The following is a 25,281-nucleotide window of genomic DNA, read 5'->3' on the forward strand; positions in this document are numbered from 1 at the left end:
GTCTTACCCAAATGTTGGGAGGTGGGCAGAGAGTGTCTTACTACGTTTTCCCTGTCATAATTGAACGAGACATCATTTTTCTGTCTGTCTGTAAGGTTCAAGCCCAATGCTTGGACAACAGGGACTATTTTGTGAAGGGACTTTGCCTATAGGATTCAGTCCTGGGTGGTTTTAGTAAGACTTGATTCAAGAATCATCTGCTTAGTATAGCCTTCTACACCTTATTTAGATTAATACCTTGCTGGGTATTTTGTCAGCGCATGTGGAAGATAACAGTAGTAATCTTTTGTGGCCATTGATAACTAGATACGGAAGGTATGAATTTTTGTATAAACTCTCAGATGCTGGCAAGGCAGGTACAAGTAAAACTATCAAATTAAAAAAAAAATCTGGGCAGTTCAGTTAATTCATTCAGACAGGCAATTTGATTGATTTTGTTGGTAACTGGCAGGTTAGGTTACATGCTTGCCATTGATGTAACTTCTTGGATCCTGGCAAGTAGTTTGTGGTTTGGCTTTCAGCCCACCTTTTCTTAATTTAAGTCAAATTAAAGCATTGGCTCCAGTCACTTTTCCATTTTCCCATTTAACAAGATGTGGGTCAGATGGATATACTGGAAGAAATGTGTCAGGTAGTCATGAGCAAGATGGAGTCAGTAAGTGTTAATGTTCAGGAGTATCAAAGTCATTTTAGCAAATACAGCTACCTATGGATGGATGGTAAAACTAAATAGCTGAAGCAGTTCCTCCTATATGGGGAATTTCTTATTACTAAGCAGCTTGAATTGTCCACAGACTATGAGCCTCAGAAATGCTTCCCAAAGCTAGCACACTTTAAAGCACAGGTATTTCAGTTTTTGCAGTTTGTATTTCTCTGTCTTGTGCCTATAGAACAGGTATTATACCATTACATTCTTTTTTAGATTTGGTTAAAAATCCAAGGTGTTAATGACATTTTCCCCCTTGAAAATCGATGTTTATGAAACACTGTTCAAGGAAGTTAGTAAATTTGAAAATCAGAAGATATTTAATAGCTGGTTCCAAGATGACATTAAGCCTTTTAAAATGCCTTTAATAAATATTAATAAAAGTGGAGCTGGATGTTTAAGGAGCATCTGTGCAACCATGTAATTCACAGGTGAGCCACTTAGAATACTCTTAAATGATTGTGTTGGAAATTCAGATCCTTGGGTTTAAAGAGGGACAGAAGGACTGGGAAGATAAAGCCTAGGAATGAGAGACAATTTTGCTCCCGGTTCTCTCACAGACTTAGATGTGACTTGGGGCAATAGATATAACCTCTCTCTCCTTGACTTCCTCCATCTATGAATGATGGATAGTGATATCTGTGTAGATCATAAAACTCTTCAGTCTAAATTCATAACTGCTTGTAAAGAGCTTGGAGGCCATCAAGTAGGCCATCGGGTGGGGGGGCTGGGCTTGATGGTCTTCCGAGGTTCCTTCCAGCTCTAATGTCTATGAAATCTATGAAATCTAAGTAGAAGGTGCCATCAAAGCAAGCATATACTTTCTTTATTTTTCTAATATATTTTGAACTTGCCACAAGTAATTTGTATTTCTAATACTTCAACCCTGTCAGCTGCAGCGTCTGGATTACAGGTAGGATATGATGGATTAAGAGTAATGAATGTCTAGTCATTCTAAGAGGTGAATAACCAGAGAAGAATAACCTGGTTGCACTTTTAAATTGTGTAGTTTGCACTTCCACTGTTTAACCATCCTGGTTCTGTGATAGGGTATGGATTATGATGTAACAGCTACCCCACTTAGACCACTCTCTGGGCCTTCCAGTGCTATTGGCTGTGCTAATCATCCCCTTTTTCCACTACTTCTCTTACTTTGGAACATTGAGGGCCAGATTATGGCTACCCCCTCAGCAAATGTACTGGAAAAGGAAAGGCAAATCAGGGCCTGAAGGGAATCAGCTCATTGCACCCCATACTGTCTATCCATGGAGTTGCTGTCATACATGCAAATTTCAATTGTCAACTTCTGAGAAACTTGACACAGTGCTTTGAGATGTGATTTGATTGCATTTACTTGTTTATTAATATAATTGGTGTGTACAGCTTGCTTTAAGTTTTCACATGCTCTATGCTAATTAACTGTTGACTTTTTCTAATACTACATATATTAGTGTTACTGAGTTAGAGAAATTCATCCATGAAACTGAAAAAGGGTTAGCTAAGAAAGTGAAAGGAGGAGATGACATGGTTCTGGTTGAAATTCTGGGACACCTGATGGCTGCAAGGGATCGCCTATCCATAGATGACATTTTCAAGTCTTTGCAATCAACTGTGGAGCTACTGAGAACCTATAGGCAGCAGTTACCAGCACACTTCTACACAGAACTACAGGTAAGGATTCAATAGCACCTGTATAACAACACTTTGTAGTACTTTGAAAGCAGGAAAGTTTCATAAAACCATTTTTTTTGCATTGAGAAATGTTTAACCTAGATATAGTGGTATAGGTTGTAGGTTGTCTAACCTGGATATATATATATATATTTTCAAATAAACAAAGGATGAGTGAACACCTTTTTCATTATGCAGGCAAAACTGCCATTATCTTAAATGGGGCACTTAGGTAAAGACCTTTAGGATTGTGCTCAATGTTCTTAATTCCATCAAAGGATTTAGCGATGACCTGTTTTCCAGTGTAGCATTAGCTATGTTCTCAAAAGGGGCAAGTGGAAAGACTGTACGAAGCAGAGACTTAACTAACAATATTTGTGCCCTGGGTAGAGATCAAGGTAGGAGGGGATGGGGGGTGTTGTGCCAAACACCTGAGAACAAGGTTTCAGAGTTGGGGAGGAGGAGAGGGGAATTCAGGCAAATGGCTTATCTGACTGCTACTGTTGGGACCTGGAGGCTGCCTTCCTGCGGTTGTTGGGGTGTGGGCTCCCCAGGGGCTGGCATTCTGGGGACCATCTAAATTGGCAGCCAGGGCTGGTGCCCCCCTTGCCCCATCCTAGTTACACTGGCGGGAAGCAGGTGGTTTATCACCCACAGCAGATGTAAATGAAAAGGTCACTAATGAATCAATAGCTAAATATAGAAGGGGCTTATCTATAGCACTCTAAGCCATAGAAACTCAAGGGATTTGAAAATGTAGTGGACTTTTTGCCAATTATGCTTCTTGTTTACAATAGCCATTTAACTCTGGATAACTAAACAAACCAGTTAATAAATACATACATTTAAGACCAGAAAGGTCCTCCAGTCTTGCCTCTCATACAACACAGATCATACAGTTTCACCCAAATGCTCATTGTTTGGTTCTAGTTCTCATACCAGGCAGCACTGTGTTTCCACTTCTAGGGTGAAAGGGAATGTTTTACTAAAATAATGGAAGTCAAAACGTCATTCCAAATCCTGTGTTAAAAATTTAGAATAATATTTCACTCATGTAACATTTTGCAAGCCCATCTGACCCTAGTTCTGTGGCTTGAGTTACTCGCCAGCTTCCCTTAGAAATGCTGTAGGCCAGGGCTGTCCAGCTTCCAAGCAGCCAGGAGCAACATGCTGCATAGGCAGCTCCAGCAAGGGTCCCATACCCTGTGGAAGGCACTAGTGTGAGCCAAGGACCCTCTGGCTGCGCTCACTGTTCCCTCCTCCCCATGCACTTTTGTTGTATTGCACATGAGTGTAGAACCCTTCCCCCTTCCCTGCATCGCGTGTGTGGGTCATTAGTTGGACAGTAATTTTGTAGTTCTTGGAGCTGTTCTTGGAGCTGTAGAGCCTTTATTCTGCTGCTATGCAGGACTGTTGGCACGTTCACTATTCATGGGAATTAGGTGGTTTTCATCGTTGTGCTGGAATAGATCAACATACAAGGCGTTGGGGGTGTGCAAAATGGGCCGTATTCGATTCAGATTTGGCTCAAACTGGGGACAGTGATTTGATTAGTTGATTTGGATCATAGTCCCTGATTTGATTTGGCCAAATCAGAATCTGAAGTTTTGATGCTGATTTGGAGAATCAGTGATTTGGCCATAGACACAGCTTTTTCTACATACCTCAAGGTACTAGTGCAGCTTGTGAATGCTGGGGTGGATGGAGCGTCCCACAGGAGCACAGGGGCCCCCCCATGTGCTTGGCGTCGAACCTGGAAGTGGACTGGAAGTACTTTTGGCCCACTTCCGGGTCTGCTGGGGAGCATGCCAGGGCCCCCCCCGTATCCTCCTGGCTCAGCGATCAGCTGCAGGGTGACCCTGGGTGCCCCCCCCCAGACCCAGGAGGCATCAGTCACTAAGCCAGGAGTGGCGCAGAGAGGCCCCTCAGCGCATTCTCCAATGGACCTGGAAGTGGACAGGAAGTGTTTCTGGTCCACTTCTGGGTCTGCTGCTGAGCACGCTGGGGACCCCCCCACACTCTTGTGGGACACTCCATGCCCCCCAGGATCGCAGCATTCATGAACTGCCCGCTACCTAGAGGTATATAGAAAAAACATTTAAAGCTGTGTCTATGTCTGAATCTCTGCATCTTCCTGAATCTCTCCGAATCGATTTGGGAGAGTTTAAAGGGTCTCCTGATTTGATTTGGATTCGGCGATTCAGCCATTGAATCGGGCCAATCTCCGTTGAATTGGATCAAGGATTGAAGCTTTGCACAGCCCTACAAGGCATTATTACATCCTCTACAAACATAAGGGGTCAAGCTTTAAATACCTGCAAAAGGGAGCAAGACCAATCCTTACTCCCTGAAAAAGCTTATGAATATCATATGTCAATGAATGCGGGAGAACAGCAACCTCCTCCTTCCTCTGCAGTATAGGTGAGTGTAACGTGAGGGGACTGAGGTTCTGTACAAAGCAATCCATCCCCTATAACTAAGTAGCAAGTGGTATGAGATGGGAGGAATCTGCTGGTGCAGACCACTTTCCTTTTCGAAGTAAAAGGTGTCTGTGTCACACAATTTCAGAGAAGTGCTTGAAAAAAATAAACTTCCATTCTGTATTTAGATTTTCATTAGGTCAGGAGGAATAAAACTGTGTAATCATTCAAAAGAATTCTCCAAGGCTAAAACTAAAGCTGGCAGAGAGAAGAAAAGAGGCTTCAAAACCTGATGGTCAGAGCATATATGCCTGGGATATGGGAGGCAAATTCAAGTGTCTTCCCTCCTGGATTCAGGGCAGGGGCTTGACTCAAGATTTCCCACATCCCAGCCAAATGCCTTGAACTACTAGTCTACTCTGGGGATGTGTCTGTTTTTTCATGAACATGTTTTAAAATTGAATTTTAAACTTGGGTTTTTTTTGGTGAAATCAAATTCCTGTTTCCCACACTGAATCAGTTAAGACCTTGTAGGTTAAATTTAATCTCAGTGTCAATTCTTATGAATAAGATTCTTCAGAAAGTGGATTCTTCAAATTTTCTATTCTGCTTTGTTTTCACAATAGGGAGGTTTCTGTGCTGAACTGTTTCTGCATAGAATTGGATTATTCTAACTTAAAAAGCACAAACTGATAGGTTTTTCTCCCTATCATGATTTCTCAGAAGTTTTCAGTCATACACAGGGCGTGAAAATGATGAATCTTTCATAAAGGTGGTTTTACGTTCAATTCTCATCTTTCATGAAGTCTGATTACTTTTTTGGAAAACATAGTTTTGCTATGGAAATATCATCTTTAAGGTGCAATTTATAGATGGAGATTTCTTTGTGTCCTTATTTATGATGCAGTATCAATGACTTGCTCACGTCTATTAAACTTGTAGCCCAAGTTAATGGCAAATACTATGTCAAATCAGAATAAAAAATCTGGGTTATTTGGGTTTTTTAAGCAATAGGAGTATGAAGTGGCAATATGATCTACTTAAGTCAAACTATTGAATTCAGCAGGGTACTTTGAGGTTCAAGACCAAGCCAGGTTACTTACAATCCTTGTCTGTGCTGCTTTTGTGTAGCTCTCTCTCACTGCAGGATTTAACCATCTCCACTGAAAGGACATTGGACGGGGCTTGTCTTTGTATTCAACAATAGTTCAGGTGCCCTGGTTGCTGACACCTATTGTCAGCAACAAGTATTTTCTGTAGAGTAGTTAGGGCTTGGTGATGTGTGAAACCAGGGTCCTCATTGGCACACAGCTGGATGTGAAACACATCCTTGCTGCTACACAGCTGAGTTCCTGGGAAAATGAGGTCCAAACTGATACGTAAAGCTATGGGTTATTGGATATAATACTAAGAAAGTCACAAGAGGTAAACTTTATTTAATAGCAAATGTTTGCATTATTGAGTCAAATAAGTAAAATATGTATTGTCTTAAGGCTCACATGATGTATAATGTGTAGCATAATTGAATTGCTGGGGTATATTTTCAAAGTCAAGTTAGAGAAATATGTTTTAAGTGGAAAACACAAACTGTTATAAACAAAGTTTAGTCTTTTGCATTAATTACAGTTTGCAAATTAACATGAGTAATGAGTCCATGTTTAGCATTAAATAAAGAAGTTGAGAGTGAATGAAACAAAGTCAACTGGCATAGAAAAATAAGAAGTGGTGATGGGGGGGGGCGTGTATGTGTTTCTGTATGGAGAGGGTTGTTTGAGGTGCGACTGACAAACAATATCTGTTTGTAATGTTGTTAGGAATTACCTGAAAAGTGGAAGAACCTTAAAAAGATTGCCTTCACTGTAAAGCATGAAGTGGCACCTCTGCAGTCCAATGAAGTGTCTGTTATCAGAAGAAAATGTGTACTTTTGAGGTGAGATCAGTTCTGTGCTCTGAACCGAATGATTTTTCGTTTTTTGTTCTGATAACAAGCTGGTGGTAAGCTTCACTGAACTGAGAAATTGTAAACTCTTAGAAAAGGCTGTCTAAAGATAACAATTCAATGTTTCTTGGTAATGTATTCTGGATGAATCTGATAATTTAAAGCCCACTTCACCAAAATGGGAGTGATGCTTGCGTCCTCTTTATCTTCAATTATGTCTAATCTGTTTCTAATTCAAACACGCTGCTGCTGTTGTCAGATCAAATATAGATTTTAAATGTTTTATGCTTCTCCACTGGGAATGTCTTAAATGTATGCGGCCTGTCTGTCAGGGCTGTATGGGCCGAATCTAATAAAGTTTTAGGTAAATTTAAAGGAAATAAAAGAGTACTTAAAATGAAATGATTCATGGTTCATGAGATGGAACATATTTAATGAATGGCAGCTACGGAAAAGTTATGGTATAGTCTCCATGGATCACCTATTTAACCTCTATGGAGCCCTCCTTCAGTAAATATATTGTATCTTTTAGGTTAAACAGCACGAGTTTAGAAACAGATTTAAAAATGAAATCATTTTTAGGTTTGATGCTGAGGATATTTACAAGCTTATGGATAAAGTAAATATATCCATTGCTTTTATGAATTATTATGACACTTTTGTCACTGTAAATAGTTTGGGAAAGCATTGTCACAGCTTACAGTCACTCTACAGAATACATTAATATTATTTACTGATGTATGTAGCTCATTCTGTCAAAAACCAGAGTGCTTTATAATGTGAAACTGAGTAATATGAGACAGAAATGGGTCTTGCTCTTTAAACTAGATCTTAAATCAGAGTATTTCAGCTGAGTGTGTCTGACTGTTCCAAACACCTGAGTGAGAAATACTGTCTTGAGAAATACTATCTTGAGGAGGAAGGCTTCCAAATCTTTTTCTAAACTTGACTGTAAGTGAATTACTGAGCTGTGAATCTCCTTTTTAAAGTGAGTAAAATGCCTTGTTGTTAAAGTATATTCCTAATTTTTAAGGAATATATGTTTTTTATTGCAGCCGGTTGTGTGATAAAGCCTGGATCTGGCAGTCTGTTTCCATGTCAGCATTTTCCCCTGCAATTGATTTGTTGTGGCAGGATTGCTTGGGAATAGTGGGCTGGTGGCCTTTCATTGTTAAAAATTAAATGGGTGGGGCATTTAATTTAGAAAAGCAAAATCCCCATGTAAATCCATGAGATAATCCCGGTCTGAGTAGGTAAGAAGTAGGGCTGTGTGAAGCTTTGGTTGCTGATTTGATTTGGTGGAGATTTGGCTTGATTTGGCAGCTGAATCTCTGATCCAAATCGAATCAGAGGACCCTTTAATCTCTCCGAGTTGATTTGGAAAGCTTCAATGATTCAGACATAGACACAGCTTTAAATGTTTTTTCTACATACCTCAAGGTACCAGGTAGGTCATGAATGCTGCAATGGTGGAGCAGATGGAGTGTGCCACGGGAACGCGGTGGGGTCCCCAGTGTGCTTGGCAGCGGACCTGGAAGTGGACCACAAGCACTTCTGGTCCACTTCCGGGTCCGCTGCAGAGCTTGCCCCCCTCACCTCCCTGCTTGGCAACAGGTGCCCCCTGGGTCTGTGGGGGGCACCCCCCAGGAGTACTTGTAGTCACGTGGACAAATATGATTTGTTGGGGAAGAGTCAGCATGGTTTGTGTAAAGTGAAATCCTGCCTTTCCAGTTTGGAGATTGGGTTCTTTGAGGATGGAGACATAGACATGAGGAATCCAGTTGACATAATGTATCTGGACTTTCAAAAAGCTTCCAACAAGGTCCTTCATGATAGGCTTTTAAAAATACCTGAGTTGCCACAAGATTGGAGGAAAGTTCTTTGGCTACTTGGTGCCAGGGACACTCCCTGTGGCCATTTCTCTGAGGGGAATGACTGCCTTTGTAAAAGTTTTAACCACAACTGATGAGTGACAGAGATGTAAAATAACCCCTGGCAAGTGACTGTCACCAGGAGGTAAATAGCAACTTCTTACAGAGATTCTCAGCGTTAGCCTGTTTGTGAATCTCAGACATGTGCTTCTTCCTAAGAGGTCAAGGAGGTGGGTGAACCTTCCTCCTTTTCTCATGTTTGTGCAGAGTAGGCCTGCTGTGGTGAGGAAGTTGCTGCACTGTCTTGTTAATCTCTCTCCTAGTGGCTGGCTGGCACTGAACGTGTTGGAAAAAGAAAGCATTCTCCTGAACAAACAACGCAGTGTAGCTTCCTTGTTTTAAACAAAATGATTTTTCCAGTTACCATGTCTTCATGATATCTGCTCATGAAAGAAAGGGGTGGAGGGGTGGAGTAAATAAAAGAAAATTCAGGGCAAACAAAGCTATCCTTAACAAGTATGTGCAAAATATTGCTCCATCAGGTAGATAAAAAATTATAAAATGATGCCCAGGCAGACCCATAAAGATACTGCAGTCTCCGAAGGGAGATGAAAAGACATCAGGAAACTCCAGACCTTTTGAAGTGAGAGTACCAGAATTTAAGCAGCTAAAACAGTGCTGCACTGATGTTAGTTTACTGAAGTCTTATGGGACCTGGTGTTCTTTGTGCAGGTAAGGCCTCATATCTTTATTCAGTGTTTGCCGTGGGGACTACAGGTGTTAGTCTTACTTCTAACTTCACTTAAAAGGAGGAGAGAATTGCATAATGTGAGTTGTGGTTTGATTTAGCTGGAATTAGGGGGCCCTTAAACAATTGGTTTAAGAAAAGAATAAAAGAAAAAAACCCTTGAAAATTAATTCCATTCTATTTGTGTTCAGTACCATGTGGTCACTGCATGGTTTTTTTTTTAAAGCCAGATTTTCTCATTTGAATAACAGTATATTTTAAAATGACAATACTAAATTATTTATGAACATGTAACCAAAAATGATTAAAGAACAGAGAGAGAAGGAAAAAAAATAAGGAAAAACAGATGCTGGAGAAACACATCAATACACTGTTTGATGGTGATCTGTCTCTAATTATCCTATCATTTTCAAGTCCTTTTCTCTCACTGACCTTTAGAAAAACTGGAATTCTGAACGTCAATGGTAAACTTTAAGAAGGAATTGAAAGAGAAGCTTTCCTTCCCTTCTGTCCCTGCCTCACATGTGTGTGTACATATTAATGGACTGTGCATGAATATGTATGTACCTAATAATAAAATGTAAAAATTTATTGGCAGTCAGGGTATCTGCATTTAGGACAAAGCCCTCACATACTTTGCCTCAGTTATTGCCCACCATAGGTTTGATACAACGAGAAGCAGGAAGAACTGTGTGAAGAAAGCATGCGTAGTGGCTTGCTGCAGCTTGTAGCATCCTATTTTCATGGGCTCTAAGAAAACCTCCAACTCCTTCCACATCTAACATTGAAAAAAATTACTGTTGCTTCCAAAGGGGGAGTATTATTCTGAGGAAGACTAAGGTTTTGTTCCTTTTCCTTGATCTCTGCTCTTTCCAAGAGAAAGCAGGAATGCTGAATTGGAAAAATAATTATCTTAAATGTTGAAGTGGCTAGTGATCCAGAAGCCTAATCTTTCAGCTACAGGATACAAATCGTGCTGTTAGAATTCAGTGGGACTTGCTCATGTTTTATCACTGGAGAACAGGACTTCAGATGATGGCATACCATTGTGACAGAAAGGTGTCATAATATTGAGCTGCCCAGAGCTGGTTTGGGCTTCTACTTCAATTAATCTATAAGGTACAAATCTACCCTGCCTTCTAAACTTGGGTGACCCTGGCTGCAGGTCTCCAGAACATGGGCCCAATCCAGCTCTATGTAACTGTAAGGGTGGTGTTACAGGTTACCTTTAAATCATTCTAAATCTTTGGAATTGTATGCAGTGTTACAGTTAGAAAAGTTTCAGAGCAGTCACAGGTTAAGGCTTAATGCCATCTCTTACCTGCACAACTCTGACTTGCTACTAGAGGGCCTAGCGAGCAGGGGCATGGCCAGGAGCCAGGGCTTTATCCCTCCCTTGGGAGTGCGGCCCTGGGGGTTAAGTGTAGTGATAGCATGGACCCCTGGGAAGCATGCCTCCCTGGGCTCCATGCTCTTGTCACTGGGTGGCTCTTCTCTCAGTGTGGAGCTGCTGGGGGTCAACTACAATAACAGTATAGACCCCAGGAAAGCACACCTTCCTGGGCTCCATGCTTGGCACTAGATAGCTCTCCCCCCATCCCTCTGCCCCCTTCCAGGAACGTGGGAGGATGAGGGGGAAAACCACGGCCCCCTACCCCCAAAGTTTCCTGGCAGGCAGTAGAGCTTGGCAGGATGGAAAGTTTGTTAGGGGTAGAGGGGCTGAGAACCATGCATCCTGGGATGTTGGATGATTGCAAATCAGTCATTTTATCTGCATGGAGCAGATGAACAACTATCTCAAGCTAGATAGAATGGCTCAAAGGTGACCCTTGCCTGAAGTGGCATAACTTTAAGACACTTAGGGTGCATCCAGATGAGCGCACATGTGTTTGAGATGCTGCAAGAGGCACACTGAGTGAAAAAATGTTCGTGTTGAGCCAGAGCATCTCTATGGTGCCCTCTGCTGTGGAGCTGTCCCCAGTAAGTAGGGACTGAAGGGTAGGGGGAATTGCGGGGGAGGGGGAGTCCTGTTTGGGGGTTGTGTGGGGGTGAGGAGGCTGGTCAGGAGGCATGGGTCTCCTGCTGGGTCCCAGCCCCACCCCCATGCAGTGACCACAACTCACCCCTTCCTCCGCAGCAGCTGTGGGGCACTCAGGGCCCACTGCGGCCAGAGCATCCAGTGGCACAGCACATCCCTGGTGCCTCAGAGCCAGTGCTACCTCTGCCACTTGTCTTGGGACCAGGCTGGCTCACCACAGTGCCATGTGGGGCTGTGTCACTTCAGACAACACTGGGCTGCTCAGGCTGTCACCTGAGGTCTGGCACTGTGTGTGGGGACGATGTGTCACACCAAGCTACGTCTTGCTGCCATGGGCCCTGCACACTGTCAGGCTGCAGTGAGCCAGCTTGGCCCTGGGATGAGTGGCAGAAGCAGTGCTGGCTCTGAGGCACCAAGGATGCACCATGCAGCTGGAGGCTCTGGCTGCAGTGGGCTCTGAGCACCCCACAGCCACTGCTGTGGAGGAGGTGAGCTGAGTGCCTTGCAGGAGGTGGGGTGGGCCATGGGGGGGGGTGTAGCCCCAGCAGGGGTGCATGTGAGCTATGTAGGGTGGCATGTGGGTGCTATGGGGGGGCTGGGGCCCCGCAGGGGGGAGCTGTAGCCCTGCAAGTGGGGCTGTGACCCTGCGGAGGGGCATCTATGTGCTGTGGGGGGGCCTGTACCCTGCTGTGAGGTGCAGAGGGCCCATCCCTCCTGAGCAGCCCCACTCATACAGTCTCCCACACCCACAGTCCCCCCACAATCCCCCTACACACCCACTTGCTTACGCCCACATCCCCCAAACACCCACCCACCCACATCCCCCCACACCCCTTTCCAATCCCCTCCTGCAAACTCCACATCCCCCATCACACACCCAGTATGCCCAGCTGCCAGACAGAAGGAGACCTGCTGGAAGGAACTGTGGCTGAATGGATGTCTCCATATCTTAGTTAGTGAAGGGGTAAGGGGGAGCTCAATGATAAGTAAACCAAAAGAAAACATCAAACATAAATATTTAGAATTTATTTTATTATGATGATAGAGACACTGGTAGGCTTCCAAAATGCTTTAACATTGTAAGTATATCAATAAAACATTGCCCAACTGATCTCTCTCTCGCTCGCTCTCTGTGTGTATATATATAGTGGGTTTTTTTGTTTTAATTGTGGAAGAATATGGATTTGGGCATATTTTAAGGGTGAATTTGGGATTTTTTTATCTGATATTTTTCAGTTTTTAAATAGGGACCCCCAGTATAACTGCTAGTGAGGCAGATGACAGGACCCAGGCAGAGGAGCCTGCAGAAGGCTTGCACCCAGGACCCAGCAGGAGGTGGCTGACCTCCTGGCCACTTGGGCCCAGGAGGACATGCTTTGACAGTTCAAAGCAGGCCACCACACTTGGAACATCTTCTGGGCGATAGCTGCCCATATGCCAGGGCAGTGGCACACATGGCAGTAGTGCCACATAGAGACTAACTGCACAGGCACAGCTTTTTGACAGAATTATCCTGGCACATGTCCATGAGGGGCCAGTGGGGGAGGTTATGCTTAGGGGCAACCAACACAGGTTCATTAGAGGCAGGTCCAGTCAGACCAACCTGGTGGCCTTCTATGAGCAGGTCACAAAATCTTTGGATGCAGGTGTAGCAGTGAACGTAGTCTTTCTGAACTTTAGAATGGCCTTCGACACTGTCTCTCACCCCATTCTCATTAAAAAACTAGGAGACTGTGGTGTTGACACCTACACAGTCAAATGGGTCACTAACTGGCTAGAGGGATGCACCCACAGAGTGGTGGTGCATTTTCGACCTGGAGGGATGTGGGCAGTGGGATCCCTCAGAGCTCGGTCCTTGGGCCCGCACTGTTTAACATCTTCATTAGTGACTTGGACGAGGGAGTAAAAAGCTCCCTGTTAAAATTTGTTGAAGACACTAAGATGTGGGGGGATGTGGGCATGCTAGAAGGGAGGAATAGGCTGCAATCAGACCTAGACAGGTTACAGGGGTGGGCGGATGAGAACAGGTCAGGTTTCAACACTGACAAGTGCAAGGTGATGTACCTGGGGAGGAAGAACCAGCAGCTTACCTACAGGTTGGGGAACTCCCTTCTAGTCAGTGCAGAGGCAGAAAAGGATCTTGGAATCACTTTTGATGCCAAATTGAACATGCGTCGGCAGTGTGGGGATATGGTCAGGAAGGCCAACCATACCTTGTCATGCATCCACAGATGCTTCTTGAGCAGGTCCAAGGAGGTGATCCTCCTCCTCTGTGTGGCACTGGTCAGGCCGCAGCTGGAGTGCTGCATCCAATTCTGGGCTCTGCACTTCAAGAGGGATGTGGACAACATGGAGAGGGTCCAGAGGAAGGCCACTCGCATAATCAGGGGGCAGCAGGGCAGGACCTACGAGGAGAGGCTAAGGGACCTGAACCTGTTCAGCCTCCACAAGAGAAGGCTGAGGGGGGATCTAGTGGCCTGTTACAAACTAGTCAGAGGGGACCAGCAGGTATTGGGGGAGTCCCTGCTCTGCCGAGCACTACTAGGAGTGACTAGAAATAACGGTCACAAGCTGGGAGAGGGTAGATTCAGACTAGACATCTGGAGGTGCTACTTCACAGTCAGGGCAGCTAGGATCTGGAACCAACTTCCAAGAGAAGCGGTGCTGGCTCCTACCCTGGGGGTCTTTAAGAGGAGGCTAGACGAACACCTTGCTGGGGTTGTTTGACCCCAGTACTTTTTCCTGCCATGGCAGGGGGTTGGACTTGATGATCTGCTCAGGTCCTTTCCGACCCTACCAACTATGAAACTATGAAACCCCACTGGCAGCTGGCCCAGAGGTGTGCAGATGCATCTGCGGCAGCCCTGCAGTCCCCATGCAGGTCTGGCAGCCTTGGGGCCACATGCTGTCGCAGGTGACAGCAGGTCACGGCCAGGGATCAGCCCCCACTGCCAGACTGCTGTAGTAGGTAGAGGGGGCAGGGGCCTCTCCAGGTTAGGGCTGCTTCAGCAGTCCAGCTGGTACAAAGGGTAGTGTTCCCAGATACCAAGTGGCTGGGCCTCAGAAGGGGCAAATATTCCTGAGCTGCTCGCCAGGTCAGGTTTTTATACTGCTGGAGCCAGCACAGGGGAGCTATTTATTAGGGCTGTGCAAAATGGAAGTGTTCTTTTTCAACCAGCATTTTGATGTTTTGATGGAACAGTGTTCTGTTTCAACTTTTGTTTTGAGTCGAAACAGCTGTTCCATTCTGTCAAAACGTTTAGCCGTTTTGACCCCCTTTCGACGTTTCGCTCAGAGGATATGATGGGGAAGGCCAAAACAGGCTACAACTTTGTCATTTCTGGCCTGAGTTGGATGAAACTTGCAGAAATGGTAGCCTCTTCTGAGGGCATGAAGCATGCCAAGCTTCAAGAAGATAGGTGCAGGGGGTTCAGAGAAATTGCACCTGAAAATCTTGAGAGCAAAACTTATGTCACATGTATGTGTTAAGCCACAGTGGGGTGAAAACTACAGGAAAGATAGCCCCTGCTGAGACAACAAACTCCTGGAAGATCGTTTCAGGCTCATTTGAGGCTCAACATTAGGAGAAGTTACTTCACAACTAGGGTATCCAGACTGGGACCATTACTGCTAGTTTTCCCCAAGGGTGCCCTGTTGAGCAGTTGTTCACTGAGTCCTAGATGTACGCTTCTGATGTAGCTGTAAGCTACTACCAACTCCCCTTTCAGCCTTCTTTTTTTCAGGCTGAAGAGTCCCAGGTCCCTCAGTTTTTCCTCATATGGCTTGCCATGCAAGTCTCTGATGATATGGGTAACCCTTCTCTGGACTCTCTTAAGCTTTACCATGTCCTTGTTAAGGTACGGAGCCCAGAACTCCAGCTGCAGTCTCACCAGTGCTGAGTAGAGCAGGATAATCACTTCTTTGCAATGATTTTGCTGGAGATGCATCAATTGATGCATGCCAGCATATTGTTGGCCCTGCTGGCTACAGCATTGCACTGCCAGCTCATGTTCATACTGTGGTCAATTATTACCCCCAGGTCTATGGTGGCAAGTGATGGGGGATCTTCAGTTCTGCTGCCTGATGAGAGGCAGCAGTTGCACAAGCACCCATGTCATGAGTTTTGCCTGTCAGCAGCCAGGGATGCAGGGCCCCAGAACCCACATTCCCCCTGCACCTATCTCTTGATAGCTGGCAGGCTTTGTGGCCGCAGCAAGGCCTAGCAGCCAGGCCTGCAGTAGTTTCTCATCCCTTGTGCCCCAAGACAGACACAGTTGCGTAAGTACCCATGACATGAGTTTTGCCTGTTAGCAGCCAGAGGTGCAGGGCCCCAGAACCCCTGCATCTATCTCCTCGACAGCTGGCAGGCTTTGTGGCCTCAGCAGGAGTGCCATCCCTGCAGCTTTCACCCTGCTGTGCCTTAACACACACAGTGTTGCCCATGTCATGAGTTTTGCTTGTCTGCAGCTTGAGGTGCAGTTTCCCCAAACCCCTACACCTATCTTCTTGAAACTTGGCAGGCTTTGTGACCTCTGCAGGGGCTACCATCTCTGTAGTTTTGACCGCACTGTGGATTAACACATACACATGACATAAGTTTGGCTCTCATGACTTTGGGGTGAAGTTCCTCCGAACCCCCCATATCTACCTTCCTGAAATGTGGCATGCTTCATGCCCTCAGAAGTGGCTACCATTTCTAAAAGTTTCATTTGAATCTGGACAGAAATGACAAAGTTATAGGCTGTTTCAACCTTCCCCATTATAGCCTATGGGCGAAACGTCAAAACAGAGTTGAAATGGTGAAAAGTTTTGGCTTGCCTCGTTTTGTTTCAAGGCTGTTTCAACCACATCTGTTTCATTTTGATTTGCTGTTTTGACCTTAAAACAGGTCGAAACAGAGTTAAAACAAAACTGACGGCGAAATTTTGCACAGCCCTACTATTTATACTGCTGGGGCCAGCACAGGTGCTGGCCCCAGGTTCTAGCTCCCCTTGGTTGCAGATCTGAGAGGAGCTGGGCAGGGTTATTTTGCCCCAATTGGTACAACTTGTCCCACATGGAAGGCATGTGTGCTGAAGCAAAAATCCCTGGCTCAAATTTCTGCCGCTCCTATTTGAGCTGCTCCAAGTGCACATGCCTGCCTGTGTGAACACACCCTAGAGGGTACTTAGCACATTTTAATACCCTTTAATGTGTGAACTTTCCCTTTTTAAGTGCCTTAGCTTGTAACAACACCCTGAGATTGGCTGATATCAGGAGCTATTCCTAACCAACAGCAGAGTGACCACTTGGCTATAATGCCTAATTGCAAAGGTGAATCACTGGTGAATCACTCAGGGGAGTGTAGGGCTATGCTTGTGGTATGTCAAATGAGATTGGTCAGAAGCTAGGCCATATTCCTGGGCTCCCTCTGGACCCACCAATGACACAAGCATCTGACAACCTCCTGGAGCCATCTAAAAGGATTGTGCAACTTGTAAAATTCCTCTGGGGAACTTGGGGAGGGAGGCATGAGCTATAATCCTTCCTAAAATTCTCTTGAAATACCTCGGCTCCAAACCTAGTTATGGTTTGCTATAGTGGTCTACCTGAAATACCTAAACAATTTAGGGTTGCCTTCAAATCAAAACCTTTACACCTCAGCCATGGGCAAGTTGAGATCTAGATCTGAACCTCTGGCTTGGGGCTCTCTTGATTACAACCTGCACTACAACTTCCCTTCTTAAGAAGGCAAGACATTTGCAACCTCTGCCTTCCTATCAATATCAGGGCTAATTTTTCACAGGAACTGCATGTCTGTGTTGTCACTAGGAAAAAAGTTGTTCATATGCCAAACTAGCTAGGTGGAGGTAAAATACTAGTGGAGAAAAGCAGGCTGTGGTTTTTATGAGTTAGTAGCTGAGTTAAAGATTAAACTCCTCCATAGCCTGTAACTTGGCCTCCCAATTTGTATGAGAACTACAAGTGTGTTTTCTTTGCACAGATTTTATTTTGAATGAGTTTAGTCTATTTAGCCAGCTTGAACTAAGAAACATGTTTTATACAGAGACTTAGTGCTATCACTTAGGAATGCAGGTTCTTGATTCTTCATGTGCTGAGCCTGTTTGTACCCATCTGCACACCCATGTAGTGCCTTTATGCAAACAAGCACTGAACCTTGCTAACCTCATCACCAGAAGCAAACTTCCTGTGGCCCAAAACTCACCAAATGGATCTAGACCATGCCATGACAAGAAATATAAAACCTGCTAATATATCTCTACCACCCCTACAATTACTATACCCTACAACAGAACCATCATCATTCCTGCATCTTACAGCTGCACCTCCAGAAATGTAACGTATCTCAGTCAATGCACCAAATTTCCTGATGGAAAGCACATAGGAGAGACCAAACAACAACTGCACATCAGAATGAACACGCACTAGAAATCTATTAAAGATAAGAATACTAGGGGTATGTGAAATGGGCCATATTCGATTCGGATTTGGATTTAGCCTGAATTGGGGACAGTGATTTGATTAGTTGATTCGGATCACTGTCCCTATTTCAATTCAGCCAGATCCAAATCTGAAGATTCAATGATTATTTGGAAAATCAGCTATTCTGAAATAGATACAGCTTTACAGGATTTTTCTACATACCTCAAGGTACCAGGCATGGCTCATGAATGCTGTGATGGTAGGGCAGATGGAGCATCCCATAGGAGCATGGGGGGCCCCCCCCAGCTCAGTGATTGGCCACAGGGGACCCCAGGTGCCCCCCACAGACCCAGGAGGCACCAGTCACTGGGGTGGGGCACGAGGGGGGGCCCTAGTACACTGCCAAGTGGGCCCAGAAATGGACTAGTCCTCTTCTGGGTCTGTTGCTGAGCGCAACCCCCCCATGTTCCATCTGCCCCACCTTTGGAGCATTCACAAGCTGCCTGCTACCTTGAGGTATGTAGAAAAAACATTTAAAGCTGTGCCTATGTCCAGATCTCCAAATCTTTCCAAATCTCTCTGAATCAATTTGGAGGGTTCCAATTCAATTTGGAGAAATTAAAAAGTCTCTTGATTTGATTTGGATTCAGAGATTCGGCCACTGAATTGAGCCGAATCTCTGCAGAATTGAATCAGGGACCAAAGCTTCGTACAGCTCTAAAGAATACCCAATTACCTGCTGAGACACATTTCTCACAAGAAAACCACTCTCTCTCCAATCTCTCAGTTATAATTCTTAAAGGGAATTTACAAAAATCATGGACTAAATGTAGACATTAGATTTATGACACATAACCTGCCTAACATCTGACTCCCCAGGTACCTCTCCACTATTTACTAGCTACATTAATTTCTCTTTCCTCCCCAACCCCCCAGCCTGTCTCCCACCCACTGATTCCCCAGTTTAGATCTTCACTGACTGCCTTCCTTGCATGCATACCAGTCTCTGGCTTCCTTACTATTTATTCCATCCAGGAAGTGCACACACCAACTGCAGGTGCTTCCTCAGCCTGATGAAGGGTATTTATACCCAAAAGCTTGCTAAGAAAAATTTCCAACTATTTGAGTTGGTCTAATAAAAGATATAAGATTTACCCAAAGAACCTTGTTTGTCTATGTCCTTAGACCAACATGGCTACAACCTATACCCCTGTTTAATTCATGCATGTTATGAACACTCATGGAGCTACTTAACCCTCTCTGCCAGACAGCAGCAGCTGCTGGAGAAGACCACATGGAGGTGGGGGGCAAGGGGTTAATCATACCCATCTGGTCTCTCCTATTCAAACAAACATCTAAGGAGCCATGCAAACAGGGCCCACCCAGCAACATGGTGATGGGCATGCGCTGCACCCCAAGGATTCCTGACCTGGACGGACCTCCCCCTCCTGGTACCTCTGGGGCCTCTACTCAGATGGGGTCCATGGTCCTGGCCTTCATGCAGACAGAACCCTTGACTCCAGGCTGTAGAAACTGACTGGCATGCCTGCTGGAGGCTGGGACCTGGGGTACAGGCACTCCCACTTGTGGGATGTGCTCACTGGTGGAGGCTCTGGAAGGCCAGGTGAGGGAGGAGGTGAGCAGACTGTGAAACATCAGGAAGCACTTGGAGGACATCGATGCTTACTGCCAGACACTGTACCTGGAAAAGGATGACATGGAGACCAGAAAGAAGAGTGAGCTCCTTCGAGATGCCATGGAGACCAGAAAGAAGGGTGAGATTCAGCAAGATGCCCTAATGATGGAGAGTGGAGATTCATCATATTGGACCCAAAGCCACGATGTGCATCAGTTGCTCTACCAATAGCCCTAAACAACAACTATGCAGCCCTCATACCATCAACAGAAGAGGCATCCGCTGCACTGAGGAAAAGACAGGAACAGCTGCTACCACCAAAGAAGCAACATAAATTGATTGTTGTGGGAGACTCCCTGCTGTGAGGAACAGAAGGTGCTATCTGTCATCCAGACCCCTTTGCTTGAGAGGTGTGCTGCCTTCCAGGAGCCAGAATCCGAGATTTAACAGCAAGGATCCCAAAACTGGTCCACCCCACAGACCTGTGCCCCATGCTCCTCATCCATGGGGGCATCAATGACATGGCAAGAAACAACCTTGGGAGAATCCTGAGTGATTACAAGGCATTGAGGTGAAGCTCAAGGAACTAGGAGCACAAGTGGTCTTCTCCTCAATCCTCCCAGCTACAGGCTGTGGCCGTTGGAGGGAAGAATGCATTGAAGAAGTCAACCAAAGGCTTGGAGTTGGTGTTACTGTGTTGGCTTTGGATTCTTTGACCTTGGTATGCAGTTCAATGGCACCATTCTGCATGCAAGAGATGGTATCCACCTCATGGGTAGAGGGAAGAAACTCTTCTCCATGAGAATTGCAAACTTGCTGAGGAGGGCTTTAAACTAGACAAGACTGGGGAAGTGGGGGAAGATTCCACTGCTGAGCATAAATCCTTGCACCAAGAGGACCCAAAGGAGGGTATTTATGTAGGGGCCATCCAGATAACTACCAAAACCCAGAGACATTTGCAGAGGGACAGAAAACCTGAGGTGACTAAGGGGTGAGCTCGGCTGTCTTTATGGGAATGCCAGAAGCATGGGCAACAAACAGGACAAACTGGCACTCCTTCTGGCAAAGAAGGAGTTTGATTTCATTGGATTGACGGAGACTTGGTGGTGGGATGATACATATGACCGGGCAGTGGATATTGAGGGCTACAGGCTCTATAGGAAGGACAGGGTTGGGAAGAAGGGTGGAGGGGTGGCCCTCTATGTGAAAGAACAGTATCCCTCCCTGCAGATTACATTTGATGGCAGAGGGAAGTCCCTTGAGACCGTCTGGGTCAAGATACAAGGTGGCTCGGGAGAAGGGGACCTGATGGTGGGAGTCTAATATAGGCCTCCCTACCAAGAAGAGGAGAGTGACCAGGCATTGGGAACTGACCAAAGCAGCCAGTACTAAAGACTTGATTGTCATGGGTGATTTCAACTACCTTAACATCAGTTGGGAAGACCATTCATCCAGCTCCAGCAGATCAACCAACTTCTTGACAACTATAGATGACCTATTCTTGACACAGGCTGTGGAGAAGGCAACTAGGAGTAAAGCCACTCTGGACTTTGTGCTGACCAAAGGGGAAGACGTGGTAGGCAACATGAAGATTGGAGGTGCTCTGGCTGACAGTGATCACAATTTGATTAGATTCACCATCCCACAAAAGGCTGGGAATTCTATAAGCAGAACAGAAGCCCTAGACTTCAGACAAGCGGACTTTGGAAAACTCAGGAGTCTAGCTGGAAAGGCCCTTCGCAACCAGTGATTGGATGATTTGGGAGCTCATGAAGGTTGGCGCTTCTTTAAGGAGGCTATTCTCACTGCCCAAAAAAGAGGCCATCCCCGTGCAGTCAAAAAGAGGGAAAGGAGCCAAGAGACCTGTCTGGCTTAACAAGGACATTAGGGAACTTCTCAGAAAGAAAAAAGAAGCGTACATGTAATGGAAAAATGGTTCAGCGTTCAGAGAAGAGTATGCTCATGCAGGCATGAGACAAGGAAAGTCAGGGCATGCATGGAAATCAAGCTGGCACCCAAAATTAAAGACAACAAATAATTTTGCAGATAGATAGGAAGCAAGAAAAACATCAAGCTCCACTATGGCACCCCTACTGAATACAGAGGGGAAGCCCATAGTTGATCCCTGTGAAAAGGCAGAGCTCCTTAATACTTACTTTGCATCAGTATTTCTGAAGCCAGGTGAGAACTCGTCACCTGTCAAGAGGTGCAGAGAATACGGCAATGACAGTAGTCCACATAAAATCAGTCCCTAACAGGTGAATATACTCCTAGATCATATGGACGTTTTCAAGTTGGCTGGGCCAGATGACCTACACCTGAGAGCGCTGAAGAAACTGGCCAAGTTCATAGCGGAGCCTCTGGTGAGGCTGTTCAAAGAGTCATGGAACTCAGGAGTAGCCTGAATGACTGGAAGAAGGCTAAAGTGGTACCCATCTTTATGAAAGCAAAGTGGGATGACCTGCTAAATTTAGACTGGTCAGTCTGATTTTGGAAAAAATTGAAAAAATTCTCAAGGAGGCCATCAACCACAAGCTCGCAACTGGTGAGGTACTGAGAAACAACCAGCATGGCTTTGTCGAGGGGAGGTCATGCCTAACAAACCTGGTGTCCTTTTATGACCAGGTAACTAACCAGCTGGGCATGGGACAGGAGGCGTACGTCATCTACCTAAGTTTCAGCAAGGCCTTTGATACTATTTCCCATTAAATCCTCTCAGTTAATTTGGAGAGGACTGGCCTAGACTGGACTGCGGTGAGGTGGGTTTGCAACTGGCTCAGCAGCCAATCCCTGTGAGTGGTAATTCAAGGGGTTGGACTCATCCTGGAGGGTCGTCTCCAGTGGTGTCCCCCAGGGATCAGTGCTTGGGCCCACACTCTTTAACATCGTTATCAGTACCTGGATGAGGGATTGAAAAGCATAATGATTAAGTTTGCGGATGATACCAAGCTGTGGGGATAAGAGGGAACAGGACAAAGATCCAGGATGATCTTGATCCTGTGGACTGAATGCAATCAGATGAGGTTCAACAGGGACAAATGCTGGGTCCTTCATTTGGGTAGGAAGAGCTCTCACCATATCTATACGATGGGTGGTGGTCCATTGGCTGGCACTGCATCTGAAAGGGACCTGGGGTGACAGTTGACCAGATGATAAATATGAGCCACCAGTGTGGTGAAGTTGCAAACAGAGCAAATAGAACCGTGGTGTGCATCAGCAGATGTGTCACCAATAGATTTTGTAGATTTTATAGACATTAGGGCTGGAAGGGACTTCATAAGATCATTGGGTCTAGGCCCCTGCCCAAGGGGCAGGAAGTCAGCTAGGGCAAGATAAACATCCAAATGTTTCTTGTAAGAGTCCAGAGTAGGTGTTTGCACCACCTCTGGGGGGAGTTTGTTCCAGGCCTTGGGGGCTCGGACAGTAAAGACATTTTTTCTTATGTCCAGCCTAAAATGGTCTTGCAGGAAACTGTGACTGTTGGACCTTGTTGTCTCCTGGGGTGCTCTGGTGAACAGGTGTTCACCCAGATCCTGATGAACACCCTTTATGTACTTATTGGCTGCCACCAAATCACCCCTGAGCCTGTGCTTCTCCAGGCTGAAGTATCCCATAGCTCGCAGCCTCTCTTCATAAGCCCTGTTCTCTTGCACTTTGATCATGTGCGTGGTGGACTCTTTCAAGTTTCTCCACATCCTTCTTAAATTGTGGAGCCCAGACTTGGATGCAGTACTCCAGCTGCAGCCTCACCAAGGCCGAGTACAGTGGGAGGATGAGATTTTGGGTCTTGCTTGAGATGCATCGGTAGATGCAAGCCAGAGTTTTGTTCACTTTGCCAGCTGCGGTATTGCATTGGTGGCTCATATTCATCTTCTGGTCAATAATGACCCCCAAGTCTCTTTCAGTCATGGAGGCCACAGCTGGAGCACTGCATCCAGTTCTGGGCACTGCACTTCAAGAAGGATGTGGACAAGCTCAAAAGGGTGCAGAGAAGGGCCACCCATATGATCAAGGGCCTGGGGGATAGGTCTTATAAGGAGAGACGTCAGCTTCTGGGTTTGTTCAGACTGAGTAAAAGAAGGCTGAGGGGTGACTTGATAGCCACCTACAAATATGTCAAGGGAGCACACCAGGATCTAGGAGAACAACTTTTTCAGAAAAGCACCCCCTGGGAGGATGAGGTCCAATGGGCACAAGTTAGTCGAGGAAAAATTTAGACATAAGGAAAAACTTCTTTTCCATACAGATAACTAGAAGTTGGAACACACTTCCACCAGAGCTGGTGCAGTTGCCATCCCTGGTGGTGTTCAAGAGGAGGCTGAACAAGCATCTCGTTGAGCAAATTTGAGCCCATTTACCTTCCTGCCTGTGGCAGAGGACCAGACTTGATGATCTTATAGGTCCCTTTCAGTGCTTCTTACTATGATTCTATGTTTTATTCATTTGTGTGCATACATGATAGCAAACACAAAAAGTGTGTGCAGAGCTGCTCATGTAAAAATCTTACCACCTAAAATTAACTTTTTTATGTTTAGGACTCAAGAAATAAAGTAATATATATTTGGAAGCCAAAAATTTCATACAATCTTTATTTATAATAAAACTTAACAAAGTGTATGTTTATTTCTATTTGGCTGTAGCATAGTTAGGGCATTGACTTAGAGTGGAAGCCAAATTTCCACCTCTTACCCCAGAAGCCTTTGCTATGGCAAACACAGCCCCACTCTGCCCAGCCATAGAAACCAAGTAGCCTTGCACTCCATATGGGGCTGTAGCTAGGCTGCAGCAGCTGGGGGTCAGGCTCTCCACACACTAGCTGCACTGGCCTCATGGCATAGGCTCCCTGGGGACTGTCCCTAATGTCCTTTTCACACCCCCTACTACAGATACTCTGCCTGTGGCAAGTGTGGAAAGAGCCAGGGAAGATGATTCTTTGCTCCCCACTTCTGCTTCCTTGTTGGCACTCTGCCCACTGCAGGACCTCAGTACACCTCCATCACTGAGTGAAGGTAGACCAGAGGCATCTGACAAGGTAAGTTGATGCCTATGAAAGTTCATGCCTCTGAAACAGGGAGCCTCTAAGGGCACTTACACAAGTTATATTTTTCATGCACTCAGGCCCCTGAAAGCACTCTATAACCATGACATAACACACATGCACAGCTTCAGAGTGCTTTCACAATGACCTATTGCACGAAAAAATAATCCTAAGTAAATCAGCTATTAGCTGAAGGTGCTATAGAAGAGAGTACCTTTGGGAACTTGTCTTCCCTTGAGGGTTAATTTGTAGTGCCTCTGTGGGGCTGTCAGTGGGGGGAGGAAGGGGAAGAGAGCATCATCCACATAGTTGCCAGCTGGATTTTGCCTGGCTGGAGCTGGAGTCGGGAGTGGGGCAGGGTAGAATGAAGCCCCGTCACCTCATGGGCCTCCCAAGAGGCCTGGGCTGGGCACTGGGGGAGGGAGTCCCCCCTTGCCACATGGGCCTGGCCTGGCTCCCCCCCATACCTCAGCCAGATTCCCTCACCAACATCCAAGCCTCTTGACAGGAGCAGCAGCCGCCACCACAGCCAGCTTGGCTTTGCTGTGGCTGGAACTATGGAGGAGGGCAGGGAGGGATGTTGACCTGGTGACAGAATGTAGCTGGTAAAATGCAGAGCAGTTATCTGGGGTTATCGGATGGCAGGCAGGTTATAATGTACCAGAAATCCAATATTTAGTTCATGATTTTTTGTATGCAGTAGATTTATGAATTGAAGTATGTAGGCTTATCTATAAAAAGTGTCTTGTAAATTCCCTTTAAGGATTAGAACTGAGAAATTGGAGAGACAG

The 25,281-nt window shown here is 45.6% G+C and overlaps 1 pseudogene; it reads left to right on the top strand.

Moving 5' to 3' along the window:
- Positions 1–205: 205 nt before the first annotated feature.
- Positions 206–25,281, top strand: part of LOC149867458 (dynein axonemal heavy chain 11-like) — a 291,701-nt pseudogene continuing 266,625 nt past the window's right edge.

Source organism: Crocodylus siamensis, chromosome 4, assembly GCF_052110815.1.
Source record: "Crocodylus siamensis isolate JL-2025a chromosome 4, ASM5211081v1, whole genome shotgun sequence".
NCBI lineage: Eukaryota > Metazoa > Chordata > Crocodylia > Crocodylidae > Crocodylus > Crocodylus siamensis.